The sequence below is a fragment of the Schistocerca nitens genome, chromosome 11 (genome assembly GCF_023898315.1).
Source record: "Schistocerca nitens isolate TAMUIC-IGC-003100 chromosome 11, iqSchNite1.1, whole genome shotgun sequence".
In the NCBI taxonomy this organism is placed as follows: domain Eukaryota; kingdom Metazoa; phylum Arthropoda; class Insecta; order Orthoptera; family Acrididae; genus Schistocerca; species Schistocerca nitens.
In genome coordinates, this window is record NC_064624.1 from 101,108,478 (window position 1) to 101,127,862 (window position 19,385).

The window sequence follows — 19,385 nt, forward strand, 5'->3', positions numbered from 1 at the left end:
TTTACAGCATATTAGACTGAGTAACACCTTACAGTGGTTAGCACACTGGTCTCCCATTCGGCAGGACGACAGTTCAGGCCTGCGTCTGGCCATTCTGATTTAGGTTTTCCATAAAAAAAACTCTCCGAACAGGCCTCGGAAGGCTCATCGGTACGGAACGGCCGCCGTGCCATCCTCAGCCCACAGGCGTCACTGGATGCAGATATGGAGGGGCACGTGGTCAGCACACCGCTCTCCCGGCCGTATATCAGTTTACGAGACGGAAGCCACTACTTCACAATCAAGTAGCTCCTCAGTTTGCCTCACAAGGACTGAGTGCACCTCGCTTGCCCACAGGGCTCGGCAGACCAGATGGTCACCCATCCGAGTACTAGCCAAGCCCGAAAGGGCTTAACTTCGGTGACCTGACAGGAACCGGTGTTAACGACAGCAGCAAGGCCATTGGCTAGGTTTCCCATGATTTCCCTAAATCGCTTCAGGCAGATGCTGGGATGGTTCCTTATAAAAGGACATGGCCGACTTCCCCACCCTTCACCTATCCAATGGGACTGATGATCTCACTGTTTGGTCCCTTCCCCCTAACCTACCAACCAGCCAACCAACCAACCAATCAGCGTATTTGTGTTTGATATATCTTGAAAGGTAACACACTAAAAAAGGACAAGCTTAGTTTTTCATATCTGTTTTATTTCTGTCATAGATTACAAATTATGCAATAATGGTGGCAAAAAGTAAAATTATCCTTCAAAAGCAGTTCGAGGTGAAATCTTGAGCAATTTTCCATGTAACTGGCTTTTCAATGGAAAAGTTGGAGTCCTTGTCAAAGGATCCATCGTATCCTAAAAAAAGGCAAAAAGCTTTTGATGACTGGTATATTGTAGGTGATAGCTTATCTTTTCATGTAGCTATACTGAATGTATATTAATTTAAACCATTAACTTTTCCTATTTGCATATTCACTCTACTTAACAGTGATGTTGCTATCGGCCGACTACAACACAAGTCCTGTGCTCTGAATATCTGCTGTCATTGGTTGGGGAGCACTGTAACTTGAGCTATGATTGGTGGCAATGGCTCATCACAATCTCGTTTTCGGTGCTTCAAAAGATACCGTGCTTTAATTGGTGGAATTCGTATTTATACTTTTGTAATTTGAAAATATGCGCTGTACATGATGCTGCGCATCAAATATTTTTCGAAAACAAGTTATTTTTTGCTGAAGTACCGGGAAGTTCTATGCTTGTATACAATACCTTTACAATTCAAAGGATTTGTCAGTTCGGCAACGCCAAGGAAAAGTATATTGTCACTTAACACAGGGAAAGTTTATTTTTAACTGGGAAATTTGGGAAAAAATCCGTCCCCCCCCCCCCCTCCCTTCCTTGTCAGCGTATATACCCTGAGACAACATTGGCCCAGTATTACTGATATGTTTGAGAGCGCCAACCATTATATAATTATTGCATGTGCTGTGCAAGATATATGAGATGGACAAACTATCAGTTTAATAACTCATGAAACTTCCTGGCAGATCAAAACTGTGCGCTGCACCAGGGCTCAAACCAGAGATCTTCGCCATTCTCAGAGCTTTACCTCTGCCAGTATATCTCCTTTCTTCCAAACTTCTCATTCAAAACCTGTGGGACTAACACTTCTGGAAGAAAGGGTGTTGCAGAGATATTGTTTAGCCACAGCCTTACTCAGGAAGTTTCCTAATGGCATACACTCCGCTACAGAGTGAAAATTTGTTCTGGTTAATAATTCATGATATTGTCACAAATAATTTACAGAAGAATGGAAAAATTGGTAGAAACCGATCCCAGGGAAGGTAAGTGCGGGTTGTGGAGAAATGTAGCGGTATGTGAGGAAAAAATGACCCTGTGATTTATATTAGAAGATTGGTTAAAGAAAGGGAAACCTGGATTTATAGCATTTGCAGATTCGGAGAATGCTTTTGACAATGCTGACTGGAATATACTCTTAGAAATTCTGTAGATAACAGGGATAAATTATAGTGACCAAACAGGTATCTGCAACTATTACAGAAATCAGACGGCAGTCACAAAGAGTTGAACAATGTGAGGGGGAGATAGTGGTTGGTAATGGAGTGAGGCAGGGTTGTAGCCTATCCTCGATGTGTTTCAATATGTACGTAGAGCATGCAGTAAAGGTAACCAAGGAGAAATTCTTAAATGAAATTAAAGTTCAGGAAGAAGAAATAAAAACTGAGGTTTGCCTAAGACACTGTAATTTATTCAGAGTTGACAAATTAGTTGGAAGAGCAGTGTGGTGTGGGATGTGTAATGTCTTCAACAGAGGCTGTAAGATGAACACCATCGAAGGTAAAACAAGGTCAGTGGAAGGTAGATGAATCGTGATGTTGAGGGAGTTAGATTAGGAAATGAAATGTGTTTTTCTATCTGGGCAACAAAAAGCTGATGATGGTCAGTGAAGGAGAATATAAAATGCAGACTGTTAGTAGCAAGAAAAGTGTTTTGGGAAAAGAGAAATTTGTTATCATCAAACTAAAAGTATAAGTGTTTGGAAGTCCTTTCTGAGGGTATTTGTCTGGTGTGTAGACCAATACTGAAATAAAACATGGTTGATAAACAATTCAGACAAGAAGAGAATAGAAACGTTTGAAATGTGGTGCTGTGGAATGATGCTGTAGATAAGGTTGATAGATCGAATAACTAATCAGATTCGCGAAAAAAGAGTTTTGTGGCTCAGTTTCACTAAAAGAAGGGTATGGTTAATAATACTCATACTGAGCAATCACCAGTTTGGTAATGGGAAAGCAACTGGGGGGGGGGGGGGTGGTTAATAATTGGAGATAATGACCAAGGTTTGGCTACTGCTAGCAGGTTCTAATGGATGTAGGTTGCAGTATCGTGCATAGATGAAGAGGCTTGCTTAGCATGGACTAGCATGGAGATTTGCATCAAACCAACCTTTGGACTGAAGACTACATCATCAACAACAACACACTTAATATTGAGGAAATTTAGAAACCACACATTATAATAACAGCAGAGTCTTCTTTTTATTTTTGTTTCACCCGACTTTGCGATACGTTAAATTAATCACTTTTTAATGTTTTGTGCCTTTCTGTTAGCAGCTCAGTATTGTTTCATTCTTTTGACCTTGCTTTCCTATCTTCATCAGAGATGTGGATGTTCATTTGGATTTGATTTTGGACCTACCCCCCCCCCCCCCTCCCCCAACATCTCCATCCCTCCCTCCCTCCCATTGTGTTCTTTTCCTCCTCTCTCTTTTTCTCCGTTTTATTTTTGAACATAGATCTTGTGATTTGGAGTTATCTGAAGTCCTTTTCCATTTCAGTAATCCAGTTTTTTCCTGCGGAAGTAGTCATAATTTATTCAGTTGATCTATTTTGGTTCAGAATGAAGATGTATCCATAAAAATGAATTCTTTTTGTCCTAATTGTGTCTGAGAGTTTTTCGGTAGTTTGGTAAGGGTTTCATTTTTTGGTGCGGATTAATTGTTGTGAAATCTGGGGTCAAGAAATGTTTCTAATATCTTTGTTTCTTCTATCTCCAGTCTTTCAACTAGGCCATGGTAGGTGATCGTGTTTCAGCTGCATACAGGGCTTCTGGTTTGACTACTACACTGTTACAATGCTTATTTTTGCATTCTGTGAGAGGGACCTTTTGTTGTATGTGTTTTTTGCGAGATAGAAGACCAGATCAACTTCACTTCTAATTTCCATTGCCTTTTTCTTGAGCCCATTCCAGCCGATGGATTCTCCAAGGTATTTGAGTTCTTTGATTATCTCTACTTTTTGCTGTCCCACTTTAAAATGTTGTGGTGGGTTTTTTATGTTTGTTGTTACAATGGTCTTTTTAAGGGTTTTGAGACCTGTTTTTTCTGTTCAAGGGTCTGTTCTTTGGCTATTTCCCAGGTCCCAGCTAGTAGGGTTATATCATCTGCAAAGGCTAGATAGTTGGCTTTGATGCCTTTTGTTTTGTGCTCCTAGGCAGATTCCACTATCTCTGTGTTCAAGTCTCCAACAAGTTTTTCTTGGGAGCACTTAACTAGCAGTGGGGGATTCCATCTCCTTAGCTTATACCAGTTTTTATTTCAAAAGGGTTAGTGTTCTCCCATGAATTTGGCTTTGGAATATGTGGTGATAAGAGTCTCTGTGATTGGTTTTATATTTTTTGTTATCTATGGTTAATTCTTTTAGTATATATAAGGGATTCCTGGTGTATTGAGTTGCACAATTTTAAAAACTCAATGACAGTCATAACATATCATTTTGCTCTTCATTTTTGGTATGTCATGAAGTTTTTGAGGTTTAGGGTTTGTTTTGGGCAAGCTGTTCCTTTCCTGAAGCCAAATTCATATACTTCAAGTTAATTGTCTAACTGGGATTTTGCTCTGTTTAGTAAGACTGTGGAGAGTATCTTGTATGTTATGTCTAGGGGGAGATTCCTCCATAGTTGTGATCTGCTTGGGACACTTTCTTATGGAGTGGGTGGACGAGGGCCGTGGCCGTCTTCCATTCATCAGGGGTTTTTCATGTATTCATATTTCTTCAAAAAAGTTGTGGTGAGCGTCTGTGACATTTTTTCCTCAAAGTTCAGCTTGATTTGGTCTCTCTGAGACCTTGTGGTTTTTGAGATTTGAAATGACTGTAATTCCTCAGTGAGGGACGGTTCAGAGTTAGGGCTGGTTGTCGAGCTCTTCAAGACCACTTTTCTGTGTTCTTCGTAGTTGAGATGGTTTTGGAAATATTGGAAATTGTTTGCACATATTTCGATTTCTGTCTTCAGTTTCCAAGTTCAGTGGGCTGTATTTGGTTATTTTTCGTTTAAAATTTGTATAAAAGTTCCTTGTGTTGTTTTTTATGAAGATCGTTGACTAATTTGTTTTCCACTTGCAGATAAATGACCAAGTGGATGAAGCAGCCACACTCTCACCGGTCCAGATATTCCTCAAAGAAGAGGAAGGTGTAAGTATTCATGAAATACTGACTGTCAGTTACACACTGAAGTAATGAGATAACTGTTAATTGTATTTCATTTACCAGTAGTAGAAAACGCATATACATAAAATTTCTTATATACTATAGTTGAAAGTCAAACTGGAGAATACGCATTATAATAAGCCACAATTGTACTGTGTATACACACACAGATTAGGTAGATATTTCTAAGAGACTCTTTGCAAATGATACAGTTGTGTACAGTGATTTCACATAACCAGAAAATTATTGTTAAATGCTGGAGGACTTGATGATGATGTGCATGTAGTTCAGGGACAGGCAAGTGAAGTACTGTAGATGTGTAAACAGATGAAAAGACTGTCGTTACTCAGTTACTGGAAAAGGACACAACCAGCAATAGCTGCAGTTTCAGGAGAAATCAGATGGCAGAAAATTCGTGCTGGACTGGAACTCAAACCCGGATCTCTGGGACTCAAACCCGGATCTCCCGGTTTATGTGTTAGGTCGCCATAACCACTTTGGCTATCCGTACAGGAGTCATGACAAGAAACACTTCCATATGTCGTCAACTGTGCGTCACAATCTGCACTCTTGCACTTAATTTATAGGGATTGGAAAAATTTACGTTTCTGCTTCAAAATGCAAAATTACGTTTTAGATGCTATTTTGTGGTAAATTGTATCCAGATGAACTATTTTGTTGTTGTTGTTGTGGTCTTCAGTCCTGAGACTGGTTTGATGCAGCTCTCCATGCTATTCTATCCTGTGCAAGCTTCTTCATCTCCCAGTACCTACTGCAACCTACATCCTTCTGAATCTACTTAGTGTATTCATCTCTTGGTCCCCCTCTACGATTTTTACCCTCCACGCTGCCCTCCAATACTAAATTGGTGATCCCTTGATGCCTCAGAACATATCCTACCAACCGATCCCGTCTTCTGGTCAAGTTGTGCCACAAACTTCTCTTCTCCCCAATCCTATTCAGTACTTCCTCATTAGTTATGTGATCTACCCATCTAATCTTCAGCATTCTTCTGTAGCACCACATTTCGAAAGCTTCTATTCTCTTCTTGTCCAAACTATTTATCGTCCATGTTTCACTTCCATACATGGCTACACTCCATACAAATACTTTCAGAAAAGACTTCCTGACCCTTAAATCTATACTCAATGTTAACAAATTTCTCTTCTTCAGAAACGCTTTCCTTGCCATTGCTAGTCTACATTTTATATCCTCTCTACTTCGACCATCATCAGTTATTTTGCTCCCCAAATATCAAAACTCCTTTACTACTTTAAGTGTCTCATTTCCTAATCTAATTCCCTCAGCATCACCTGACTTAATTCGACTACATTCCATTATCCTCGTTTTGCTTTTGTTGATGGTCATCTTATATCCTCCTTTCAGGACATGTCCATTCTGTTCAACTGCTCTTCCAAGTCCTTTGCTGTCTCTGAGAGAATTACAATATCATCGGTAAACCTCAAAGTTTTTATTTCTTCTCCGTGGATTTTAATTCCTTCAAATTTTTCTTTTGTTTCCTTTACTACTTGCTCAGTATACAGACTGAATAACATTGAGGATAGGCTACAACCCTGTCTCATTCCCTTCCCAACCACTGCTTCCCTTTCATGCCCCTCGACTCTTATAACTGCCATCTGGTTTCTGTACAAATTGTAAATAGCCTTTTGCTCCCTGTATTTTACCCCTGCCACCTTTAGAATTTGAAAGAGAGTATTCCAGTCAACATTGTCAAAAGCTTTCTCTAAGTCTACAAATGCTAGAAACGTAGGTTTGCCTTTCCTTAATCTTTCTTCTAAGATAAGTCGTAAGGTCAGTATTGCCTCACGTGTTCCAGTATTTCTACGGAATCCAAACTGATCTTCCCCGAGGTTGGCTTCTACCAGTTTTTCCATTCGTCTGTAAAGAATTCGTGTTAGTATTTTGCAGCTGTGACTTATTAAACTGATGGTTCGGTAATTTTCACATCTGTCAACACCTGCTTTCTTTGGGATTGGAATTATTATATTCTTCTTGAAGTCTGAGGGTATTTCGCCTGTTTCATACATCTTGCTCACCAGATGGTAGAGTTTTGTCAGGACTGGCTCTCCCAAGGCCGTCAGTAGTTCTAATGGAATGTTGTTTGTTCCCGGGGCCTTGTTTCGACTCTGGTCTTTCAGTGCTCTGTCAAACTCTTCACGCAGTATCGTATCTCCCATTTCATCTTCATCTACATCCTCTTGCATTTCCATAATATTGTCCTCAAGTACATCGCCCTTGTATAGATCCTCTATATACTCCTTCCACCTTTCTGCTTTCCCTTCCTTGCTTAGAACTGGGTTTCCATCTGAGCTCTTGATATTCATACAAGTCATTCTCTTATCTCCAAAGGTCTCTTTAATTTTCCTGTAGGCAGTATCTATCTTACCCCTAGTGAGACAAGCCTCTACATCCTTACATTTGTCCTCTAGCCATCCCTGCTTAGCCATTTTGCACTTCCTGTCGATCTCATTTTTGAGACGTTTGTATTCCTTTTTGCCTGCTTCATTTACTGCATTTTTATATTTTCTCCTTTCATCAATTAAATTCAATATATCTTCTGTTACCCAAGGATTTCTAATAGACCTCGTCTTTTTACCTACTTGATCCTCTGCTGCCTTCACTACTTCATCCCTCAAAGCTACCCATTCTTCTTCTACTGTATTTCTTTCCCCCATTCCTGTCAATTGTTCCCTTATGCTCTCCCTGAAACTCTGTACAACCTCTGGTTCTTTCAGTTTATTAACTATTTTATCAGAGATAATTTGAAATATCTTGATTCCTGCATAAAAATATTGAAAATGTAACCAGTTTTGGTTAATGGTATTGTGCATCTTCTGGTGAAGGCCAATTTGTAAAGGTAATGTGTATAAGTACCTTTCTGCAAAATGAATGTGTACAAATGCAACGACATATCAGTGCGCTAAATGATCTGATGCCAGGCCAGTTGTGGGCAGTTGAATGGTCTATTTAAGATACGTGCTGTGTAATACAATGTAGTACTCAGCTGTGGGACCAAGTATTTTATAACAAAGAAATGTGTACATTTGTTTGTTAAAAAAGCCCAAAATATGGTTTAATGTGGACATTTCTAAAGTGGCAAATTAGGTGGAGTATGTTTTGAGCAGTGGTCGCATCGAATACTGCTAGATATCAGGCCTGCACTGAGTCGTTAACAATAGTCCGCTAACATCAGCGAGCATTTGAGCTGTAGCTTTCCCCCAAATATTTTGTGTCACGTGTTGCTTATCGTTTTCTGATTTTGAAATAAGTGAAGCTACTAATCCTGATCTGTTACGGATTTCGATTACGAACCTTACAACGTTAGAAGAGATGGGTGATCCCTTTGACAATACTGTTGGCTGTTGCCATGTGAAAGGGAGGCGGAGTTTGTTTCTGCACACCACTCTTCTTCCCTCTGGCAGTCAAAATTCTAGTTTGTTTATGCTTGTGATCATCTGTCACTATAGCCTGTAGTGTCTGCACTATGTGCTATAGCAAAACAAGATTTGTAACATTTTTTGACTGTGCCAGAATTCTTCTCCTAATGTTAACATAGCATTATGATATGTTCAGTTCTGCTTCTATGCTAACTGCCTTGTCTGTTCTGTCTGTAGCATTGTAAAGCATGGGTCGCACACCTACCAATGCCCACAAAAGATAGAAATTAATAGTTTGTAGATTTTGTTATCATCGAATTGTGCAGAAAAGAGAGATAATGTCCAGAAACATCTTAAATTAGAGACGTATTCAGCTCACTGTCAGGAAAAAGCTGTGGCCTTTCAACAGAACAATCATTTTTAAATTCTTAAATATAGCCAAATGAAGAAAACAAAGGCTAGTTTGGAAGAAAAAGGTTTTGGAAGTTTTTGCAAAAGCAAACATTACTGTCACAAAGTTCCCAATCAGCACCTTTCTGTAGCTGTCAGTTTCAAAGAAATAAGGCTTTGTTTATTTTCACTCACGTGACAACCTTTGAGGTATGTGCATCTAATCATTAAAAGAAATATGAATCTCAACAAAAATAGATGCGAATTTTGCCAAAGAGAGAGAGAGAGAGAGAGAGAGAAATTCCAGTACGTGGGGTACATATAGAAGTTTGGGCCTGGCCAAGAGTTGTGCACAGATAGCCAAAACAGTTAAAGTGACCGCTCGTGTAAAGCAGGAAACCTAGGTTCGAGTTACAGTATGGCACAAATTTTAGTTGTTTTCATTCCATTATACAGCTGATGGTTGTCCATATTAGTAACTGCAAATATGTTTTGTGTATTGCATGTGGGCTGTGGTCAGCACAGTGCTTGTTCTTTTGGGCATGCATGTATGTCCAAAGGAACATTGCATCATACTTTTAACAACACAGGCACTGCAATATCATAATATGTCTGTGTTTATATAGTGTCTGCATCGTCACAATATAATGCTCTTCAGACACGCATGCCTAAAAGCTGTGGATTATCATTATGAAGTAAATCTACTTATTTCATATCTGCATTGATGTCAGCATTTTGTTACACACGAAAGTTTGTGCCGGACCAAGATTCGAACTCAAATTTTCCACTTGTTACGAGCGTTCACCTTAACTGCTTCAGCGATCTGAATGTACCCCCAGGACTGATCCAGACTTCTATACATCATGTAGTCACATCCCGTATGCCCACACAATTTGCGATTCTCGTGCAGGGAGAGAATATATTGTCATTTTAGCCTCTCATTGGTGCATATTTGTAATATGCGAACTTTTTCACAACATTATATTAGTGTATATAAATTAGTTGTCAGTTGACAGCTCCCACCAGCAATACACGAATGGGACCTGTGCTGGTTTTGCAGGCTCCAACCCTGTTGGCAGTTCCACTGTGCAAATCATTGTTCTTGCTGGTACTCAAGTAGCAAATGTATTTTAATGCGAAAATGTTGTCTAAATGAAGAAAAAATGTAACCCTGGCCCTAATGACAATTAACAGCACTACGGAGGTCTAGATTGTAGTCAACTTAGAGAATTTTTATGTACTTTTTGTAGGAAGTACAGACATCAAACTTAATACTTGTTACGAGTTAAATGTTGACAAAATTTCAAAACGATGTCATCCTCGAGCATTATGCACGAGTCTCTATAGACTGTATGCTGAAGCTGTGGCGCGATCCCAACCGAGGGATGTTTGGTGAAGACTAGGGACCGTATTATACGCATTTGCATGCTGCATATGCATTTGCATATTTCGCTCCTTTTCACCAGTTATTGCATATTTTAATAAAAACTGGTGACGATACATATTTCACTCTGTTTACAATATTTTAAAAATTGAGACGGGTAGTCTCTAGCTCTATCTAGTTTTTACGTCTCACACATTCACCGCACCTAAAACTGCGTGTAATAGCTAACCGAAAGCCCACTGCATGGCGAAATCATTACAGAATAGGAACAGGAAGAGGCGTACAGAGTCAGTGCTCCTGCGCCTGTGCCCCCCGGTTAATCCCCCCCACTGTCCCGCCGTATGCGTTCGCAACAAATAAATTAAATTACGCGAGCTTTTAGTCGCATATCCATTGTTTCAGTTTAGCTTTCTGCTTACTTGTACACAGTTGAACGTGTTAATGATGTGCAGTGTATAACGTGTCATGTGCCATACCACCCGAAAAAAGAATGGTCGTTTCGTGGATAGCTGACCGTCCCGGAACATTTACATATGATGGAATTATTTTATGTTGTCAAGTCTGTGAAAAAAATCTTTTGTGCAAAAAAAAAAGTTTCAAGTAGATCAGCATGTCGAGACAAATCTTCCTATCACAGGAATGCAGAAGAAAAGGTGATGACAAAAATTTCTGATAACAGCAAGTTGCAGTAGCAGGGACTTGTCCAGAGGTAACCAAAAAAGTCTGTTTAACATGGATCTGTGCAGAGCATTCATTGCAAGCAATATTCCTCCTCACAAACTTATAAACTCTATCCTCTAAGGCTTCCTGCAGAAATATTGCTTAAATCAAAATATACCAGATGAATCGACATTGTGTAAAAATTACATACCGACAATGTGCGTAAATGTTCTGGAAGAAATACGCAATGAACTCGAGGGCAACATGATCTGGATTTCAGTTGACGAAACTACAGACAGTTGTGGCCTGTACTTTGCAAATTTAATTGTTGGTGTTTTAAAAGAAGAGCCTTCTTCTTCCTATTTAGTGTTCTGCAAAGAACTTGAAAAAGTAAATCATTCTACGATCACTAGATTTGTGATTCAGGGTATTAGAAAAATATATCCAGAATCTTCTGCAAATGCAAGTGTGTTTGTATTTATTTGAGATGCTGCTCCCTATATGATCAAAGCAGGAAAAGCCCTCAGAGTATTTTATCGTAATTTGATTCATGTGATGTGCTTTGTTCACTGTGCACATCGCCTTGCTAAATGTAAGTAAACTGATTTCAGCCACAGAGAAAGTGTTTCTAAAGGCTCCTGCTCGCATCAAGACCTACAAAGAAAAACTACCAAATGTGCAATGATTATGAAGAGTTCGCCTCGATTGCAAATAGAAACCGGATGTTCGCCTAGGTTTCGGAGCAGATAACCACGCCTTCTTCAGAACACACTAAAACTACAAACTGCCTAAATAGGCATCGCCCAGCATTAATACAGTTAGTAGTTTTAGTGTGTTCCGAAGAAGGCACGGTTATCCGCGCCGAAACCTAGGTCAACATCCGGTTTCTATTTGCAATTGAGGCGGATTCTTAATAATCATTGAATTATTCCAGTCGTAACTCATTGGAGTACGTAGGTTGAAGCTGTGTCATTTTACAATGAAAATTTCAAGGCCATTAGAGGGGTAGTAAATGACTTTAATAGTGCAGAGGCTTTGGCAGTTTGCCAATCCAAGAAAGCCTTTAATGATTCCGGTATTAAAAAAGACATTGCTGTGATTAGCACTACTTTTCCCATATGCCTGCAAGTATTAAAAAGCTTGAAACTCAAGGTTTGACATTGAATGAATCTATTCAGTTAATGAATGAAATTATTCTAGTGAACTGCTCATTGCCAGAGGTATTCCCGAGAAAACTTATAGAAAAGTTTGAAAACATTTTATACAATAACCCAGGCTTTGAACCCTTGTACCATATTGATAGTCTTATTAATGGGACGGGTGAACTTTTACCAGAAACAGTAAGTGCCAACATAGCACCCAAATTCAAATACTGCCCAGTCACCTCAGTTGATGTAGAATGGTCCTTTTCTACTTATAAAAAATGTTTTGAGTGATCGAAGACACAATCTTACCACCAAACTTTTGGAACAGTACTTGTTTATGTGTATTTACAATAGTAGAAAAATGTAAAATAAATTTTAAATGATGCTTTGGTCCAATAGTATTAATTAAAAGTTAATTATGTTAAAAAAATTCATGATTGTGTGTTGTTTTTTAAATAAAATATTACTGGGTTTTTGAGTGTGCCACAGCTGCGTGCAGTATATCTCGAACTTGGTCCTGTACGTATCAATTGTTTTGCCATGACTCAACTCACATCGCGTCTGTTTGTTACCGACAACAATAGTGAAGAAGGAACAACTCTTGAAATACAGTATGAGTCCCCATTTTGCAAATTTTTAGAAAATAATCCCAGAAAGCCTCCCCCCCCCCCTTTCTAACCTCTACCAGAAATTATTCAGAAAGTGATATCAACATGATATCAACATTCTAAATGTACCGATGTTTGGCATGGCTGGCACTCTTCCTCGTAATTGATATGCACAGGTTCGACTTTGAGATGTAATGCACGCAGTAACTCCTATGTTTTTTTATTATTTGATTTTGCAGATTTCTGCACTTTGTGCATTTTTAAGCATTTTTCATGCATATTTTAAGATTTTTATGATGCATATAATCCAGTGATGACACACCCACAAGAATAGCATTTTAGAGCAGTTTTGAAAAAATTGTAAGCTTTCATCAACCTGAAGGTGGTTTTGAGCAGCACAGTGCTCTACTAGGGACAGTCCTACTCAAGGCCATACACCATTGCCCTCCTCTGACCTTTGAACTCATTCATCTACAGTTTTTCAACTCCAAACTGTGTTGGAACTTGCCGTTTTCCACAATAACAGATCCATCAGGAGGTTAAGGAAGTGATTAACGACAAATAAAAACGTGTAGCTACCTCAGCTCTTACACCACTCTTCACATGTCTGTCAGCGATGTCGTGAACGACCGACGGTGGAAAGATGGTGTGCTCCAGCAGTCAGTACCTCACTACCTGCCATGGCGCGAGCATCAGTGTGTGTGCAGATAATGGATGTGTGTTACTTAAAATAGCAAGCGGGACTATGATATTACGTGTGCTATCAGTTGCTTGTCTTATTACTGTGCTGACTAATAAAACATTATTATCTCGAAGTGTAGTGTTTGATTAGCTGCAAAGGTGTTACTCATACTGGCACGCTGCCAGCTTCATACTGTATTTACTTGAGTGTAAGACGCCCCTGAATATAAAATTTCCCAGTTTTTAAAATTTTTTTATTTATTAATTTTTTAATGAAAGGCTCCTTGAGAGAAATTTATTTTTAACAGATTCTGATTAACTAGAATTACAAACTGTTTTATTGACATAAATTATCTGCCAAAAAGGTAACCTTATAACTATTCTAAACTTTTGCCATTTATTGATTGTCTAAATTTTGATAACACTTGGAGAAATAAAATAAAAACAAGAAATTGTTCACATGAATTTCTGGACTGGTTTCTTTTCTGCCTTTTATGCTTACAATCCCTGTAGTGTGTGCTACCACTATCTTGGGTCATCACCATCATCAACCTAATGGCACAGCCGTGAAATTTATACCTTCATTGTCACAAACATATGGCTGTTTCTTCAGAATATGTGGCTATTTCTGAGGTGGTTGTTATGTTGGAATTTGAGAACACAGCTATTTTTTCCTGTATACATACCAGATTTCACCTCTATCCTGAAATGAGTATGTTATAATCTCACTTCCAAACATGTCACCTCCCCCCACTCTGTGTAGAACCACCTGATATACCCCCTTTCATTCTTGTCATACGTCACAGAGAGTGTTGACAACATTGCAGCAAGAAACACAGAAGTAAATCACTTGCCTAGATCTAGGCTTTTATTGTCTTGTGCAGAAATGAATACTATTGTTGAGTATTTGTCCAATTTTAAAGTCAGTTCAATTCCGACTAATTCGGGCAAACTGCAGTTTAAACACAGTAGATGTTCATACACTGAAGTGCTGAAGAAACTGGTATAAGCATGTTTATTATAACACAGAGATTTGTAAACAGGCAGAATACGGTGCTGCAGTCGGCATTGCCTTTACAAGACAACAAATGTCTGGAGCAGTTCTTAGATCAGTTACTGCTGCTACAATGGTAGGTTCCCAAGATTTAAATGAGTTTGAATGTGGTGTTACAGCCAGTGCATGAGTGATGGGACACAGCATCCCAGAGCTAGCAATGAAATGCAGATTTTCCTGTACGACCATTTCATGAGTGTACTGTGTACTGTGACTATCAGGGATCTGGTAAAACAGCAAATGTCCGACATCACAATGGCTGGAAAACAGTCCTGTGAGAACGGGAGTGACGACAACTGAAGACAATTGTTCAATGTGACAGAACTGCAACCCTTATGCAAATTGCTGCAGATTTCAATACTGGGTTATCAACAAGTGTCAGTGTGTGAACCATTCAACGAAAAATCATCAATACGGTATTTCGGAACCGAAAATCCACTCGTGTACCCTTGATGACAGCATGACACAAAGCTTTAGGCCTTGCCTGGGCCCGGTCAACACCAACATTGGACTTATGATCACTGGAAACATGTTGCCTGGTCGGACGAGTTTTGTTTCAAATTATATACAGTTATGGAGACAACCTCATGAATCCATGGACCCTGCATGCCAGCAGTTGACTGTTCAAGCTGGTGGAGGCTCTTAATGGTGTGGGCCATGTGCAGTTTGAGTGATATGGGACCCCTGATAAGTCTAGATATGACTCTGACTGGTGACACATGCGTAAGTATGCTGTCTGATCACCTGCATCCATTCATGTTCATTGTGCATTCCGACAGACTTGGGCAATTCCAGTAGGACAATACGGGGCAATTACAGCAGGACAATGCGACACCCCACACACCCAGAATTGCTACAGTGTGGCTCCAGGAACACTATTCTGAGTTTAAACACTTTTGCTGGCCATCAAACTCCCGATCATTATTGAACATATCTGGGATGCCTTGCAACGTGCTATTCTCAAGAGTTCGATCCCCTCACACTCTTAGGGATTTGTGGACAGGCCTTCAGGATTCCTGTTGTCAGTTCCCTCCAGCATTACTTCAGGCATTAGTAGAGTCCATGCCACGTCGTGTTGCGGCACTTCTGCGTGCTCGCAGGGGCCCTACGTAATATTCGGCAGGTGTACCAGTTTCTTTGGCTCTTCAGTGTAGAAAGAAAAAGTACTTGGTATAGATTACCATGCATAACAACATGATGAAATTTGCTGCGGGCTCAGTGCTTCCCTCCATGCAATCGTCATAGCTCTCAGTCAAGCTGGTGTCACTGTTCTCCTTCCAAGCTTGAGTAACTGTCAAAAACAGACTGCAATATCTGATAGTATGCAGGTCATATTTAACAACACCAACTAATATGTAAATAAAAGATTGCATTTAAGATTCTGTTCCACTCTCGAAGTTTTGCTGAACCCGCAATCTACTGACGTCTGTCGGTACTATCTCCACAACGGGTCTTGTGACTGTAATTTATTTTTGCTTTGACAATTACAGTCTGTTTAATATAATCTACTTCCTTTGTTAGCCACATCATTCTATATTAATTTTCCTTCTTGTTTCAACTGAATTTCACCAACGTGGTATACAGCTGAGTAAACTCAGGTAATGTTTTTACATGGTATTGTAATACATGAACAGTGGTCAAATTTCTGATTTGCAATCTACCTAGTAAATCATTACAGTGTCTCATAACCAAATAAAATTTTGATCTGGTTTCTAAATCAACTAATGTTCTTTGAAGGACAAAAAATTCTATATTTGAATGTTACCTTTACTTAAAAAATTGCATTAATGTTTGTATAGAATATTTATACATGTATGAGAATGTTTATTGGAAACCTGTTAAAATACAATAAAAGCTTGTAAGTTGATAGACTTTAATTCTATTTCCTCCTGTGTTTCACAAAACTGTCAAATGTCAATCAGTGCAATAGACTGTTGTGGCTAGTTCATTATTTGTTGTGTATCTCTTGCACTAGTCAGTGTCACGTGATCGTTCGAGGAACGTCGATACTGTACCGAGCACTTCGGTGTATCGGGAACTCTCGAGCTTGTTGGAACGTATCATTTGCCGAGCCCTGCCCTTCAGAATTATTTAAAATAAAATTGCACAAAGCTTCATCTTCATTATGACCACTGAAAATATAATACTACTACTGTGCACATTACTAAACAATGTGATAATGGTGACCTCAGAAAAGTAGTTCAATCAGCCAATTTAAGACAACCCTGTAGCTTTTGAATGACACATTTGGAAAGAAACCTCGTCTTATAATTATGTAAATACTCTAAATGATGCAAGGTTTTCAATATGTTATCTGCTGATACATATTTCACCATGTGTGATATGAAGATGATTGTGTGGTCAACTGAAATTATTCTTCACATTTTAATGTTTTATAGTGCATGGGATCTAGACAGTAAAAAAGTTTTTACTGACTTGAGCTATTAATACCTGCTGGGTCGAAATGGAAACACAGTTTCCTTCTGTAATGTGTTTCTGTTGTTTTAGGGGAGGAGACCAAACAGCGAGGTCATCTGTCTCATCGGATTAGGGAAGGACAGGGAAGGAAGTCGGCCGTGCCCTTTCAGAGGAACCGTCGTGGCATTTGCCTGGAACGATTTACAGAAATCACGGAAAACCTAAACTGGGACGGCCGGACGTGGGATCGAACCGTCGTCCTCCCGAATGCCAGTCCAGTGTCCTAACCACTGCGCCACCTCACTCGGTGTGTGTGCTTCTGTCGTGGCCGGATGACGGTGGGTCGAGTGGTGTCGCTAAATGACTGCCGCATCTGGGAGTGTGGTGGCTTATCAGTTTGCACGAGGGCCACACTGTTTTGGAAGACTTGCAGTGTTGAGGGCTGCAATGTGGCGGGAGCTCTGTGTCTAGTGGTAGCCTGCATTGAGGTAGGCTGGCTTGCACCAGGACGTGGACAGTGCTGTGTCTACCCCTTTAATGTGGAGAGTGAGTGTGCTAGTGTTGTGTCCTGCGAATGGATTTGAGCCTCAGAAGGGCGGTTCTAGTGCTCCACGCAGTGGACCGTGTCAGAGGAAAATGTGGTACGTCATTGCCAGCTCTCTGAGAACAGAAGTAGCCTGTTTTCAGTGCCGTGTTGTTCCACTCGGTAAGTAAGTGTGGAGGGTAAGAATTGTAGAGGGAAACCTAGGCGTAACTACGGGAAGCAGGTCCGAAAAGATATAGATTGTGGTAGTTGTGCGTGAAGAAGAGGTCTGATAGGGATACACCGATGTGGGAAGCTGCTTATCTGTTGCAAAACCATTGTACAGCAGGCATGTGAATCGGTACTGAGGATGTTATGCCACCAGTTGTCAGATGTGTGATACTTTTACCGCAACATGTTTGGGACTATGTTACCTCATTATTGAGTGCTATAAAATATGGAAACCAGTTAAGAAATCACAATACTACACATACTGACCCATATAAAAATATTTATATCTCCCTTTAACGTAACATACCATAAAGCTTCTGTGCCATTAGGCATCATCAGCAGTAAAATCCAGCAGAAAATGTGCATTGTCATACATAAAACTCTTCTCAGAACATCTCATATTGGCACGTTACACTCTCGAGGCACAGTTTGCGTGTTAAATTGGACGACACTGTTGTCACTTTAGCGATATCTCCTCAGGGAACAGCAACAGATTTATTCGAATTAGCGGCATTAGGTTTAATATTTTCAGTTGCCTTCCATAGGGATGCACACAATGAAACACAGGTGTAGTAATTGTTTTTAGAATTTTTAGAACTTTTGATTTTCATAAATTTTACAGTAGAAAGTAACATTGTTGAGGGCTCTGACATATGCTTTGCAGTTGAGTGCTATTTTTGGTAGGTGACAGCAGCAGCTTTAGTTTAACAACTGTGCCTTGAGAGTATAACATACTAACATGAGATGTTCGAGGAAGAGTTTTATGTTTGACAGTGCATGTTTGCTGTTGCCTTTTGCTATTGATGATGACGCTTAATGGCACAAGAGCTTTGAGGTACATTACACTGTGGGCCGACATAAATATTTCAGTATAGGTCAGTAGGTAGAGTTTTGAATGAAGACCACAGCAACATACAGTTGACATTGATGAAGTTATAATAAGTGACAGACAATTATTATTCACGTATGGGCCCAGTAAGACCACGCAAGGTACAATCCATCAATGTCACGTTTGATGGTTGGCCTTTCTTTGTGCCCAAATTTGTTTCATCCTTTCAGAATGAAGTCTCTTTCTTTCATCAGACCATGGTGTTCCAATCTGTTTTTTAATCAGTGGCAGATTATTGTCTGATTTCCCCCCCCCCCTCCCCCCCGCCCCGTTGACTTTCATCTACACTCTGAACTAATGAGATACCTATTAACTGAATGTCCTTTAGCTGTAGCAGAGAAGGCCTGTGGATGCAATTTCTTATCGACTACAGTTGATAGTGAGTGAATTGGAAAATACACACTGTATTGAGTCAAAATTCTACTGTGCAACAACCGAGCGAGGTGGTGCAGTGGTTAGACACTGGACTCGCATTCGGGAGGACGAAAGTTCAATCCCGCGTCCGGCCATCCTGATTTACGTTTTCCGTGATTTCCCTAAATCACTCCAGGCAAATGCCGGGATGGTTCCTTTCAAAGGGCACGGCTGGCTTCCTTCCCTGCCCTTCCCTACTCCGATGAGATCGATGACCTCGCTGTCTTATCTCCTTCCCCGAAACAACCAACCAACCTACTGTGCATAAGTGTACAGGTAGGCTAGCTTGCTAGCTCTGTGAAGCTCTTTGCAAATGTTGCCATTGTGTACAGGGATTTCATATTGTTAGGAAATTATTGTTAAATGTAGTGAGTCTTGAAGATGATTTGCACATCGTTCAAGGGCTGGCAAATGATGTAATGTAAATTGTAAATTGCTCGATTACTAGAATCGAACACAACTGTCAATAGGTGCAGTTAAGTGTGTGAGTAGTGAGTTTATGTGTGTGTGTGTTTGTGTGTGTATGTGTGAGAGAGAGAGAGAGAGAGAGAAATTGGGAGGGACAGGGGGGGGGGAGGTGGTTTCACCCTTAGTTATGTG

The 19,385-nt window shown here is 39.9% G+C and overlaps 1 long non-coding RNA gene across 2 annotated transcripts in view; it reads left to right on the forward strand.

Moving 5' to 3' along the window:
- Positions 1-4,906: 4,906 nt before the first annotated feature.
- Positions 4,907-19,385, forward strand: part of LOC126213173 (uncharacterized) — a 382,402-nt gene continuing 367,923 nt past the window's right edge. Inside the window, exon 1 of one of the 2 annotated variants that reach the window (XR_007541099.1) lies at positions 4,907-4,975. This is a non-coding gene — a long non-coding RNA (uncharacterized LOC126213173). The remainder of the gene's footprint in view (positions 4,976-19,385) is intronic. The other variant, XR_007541100.1, reaches the window with a different exon arrangement.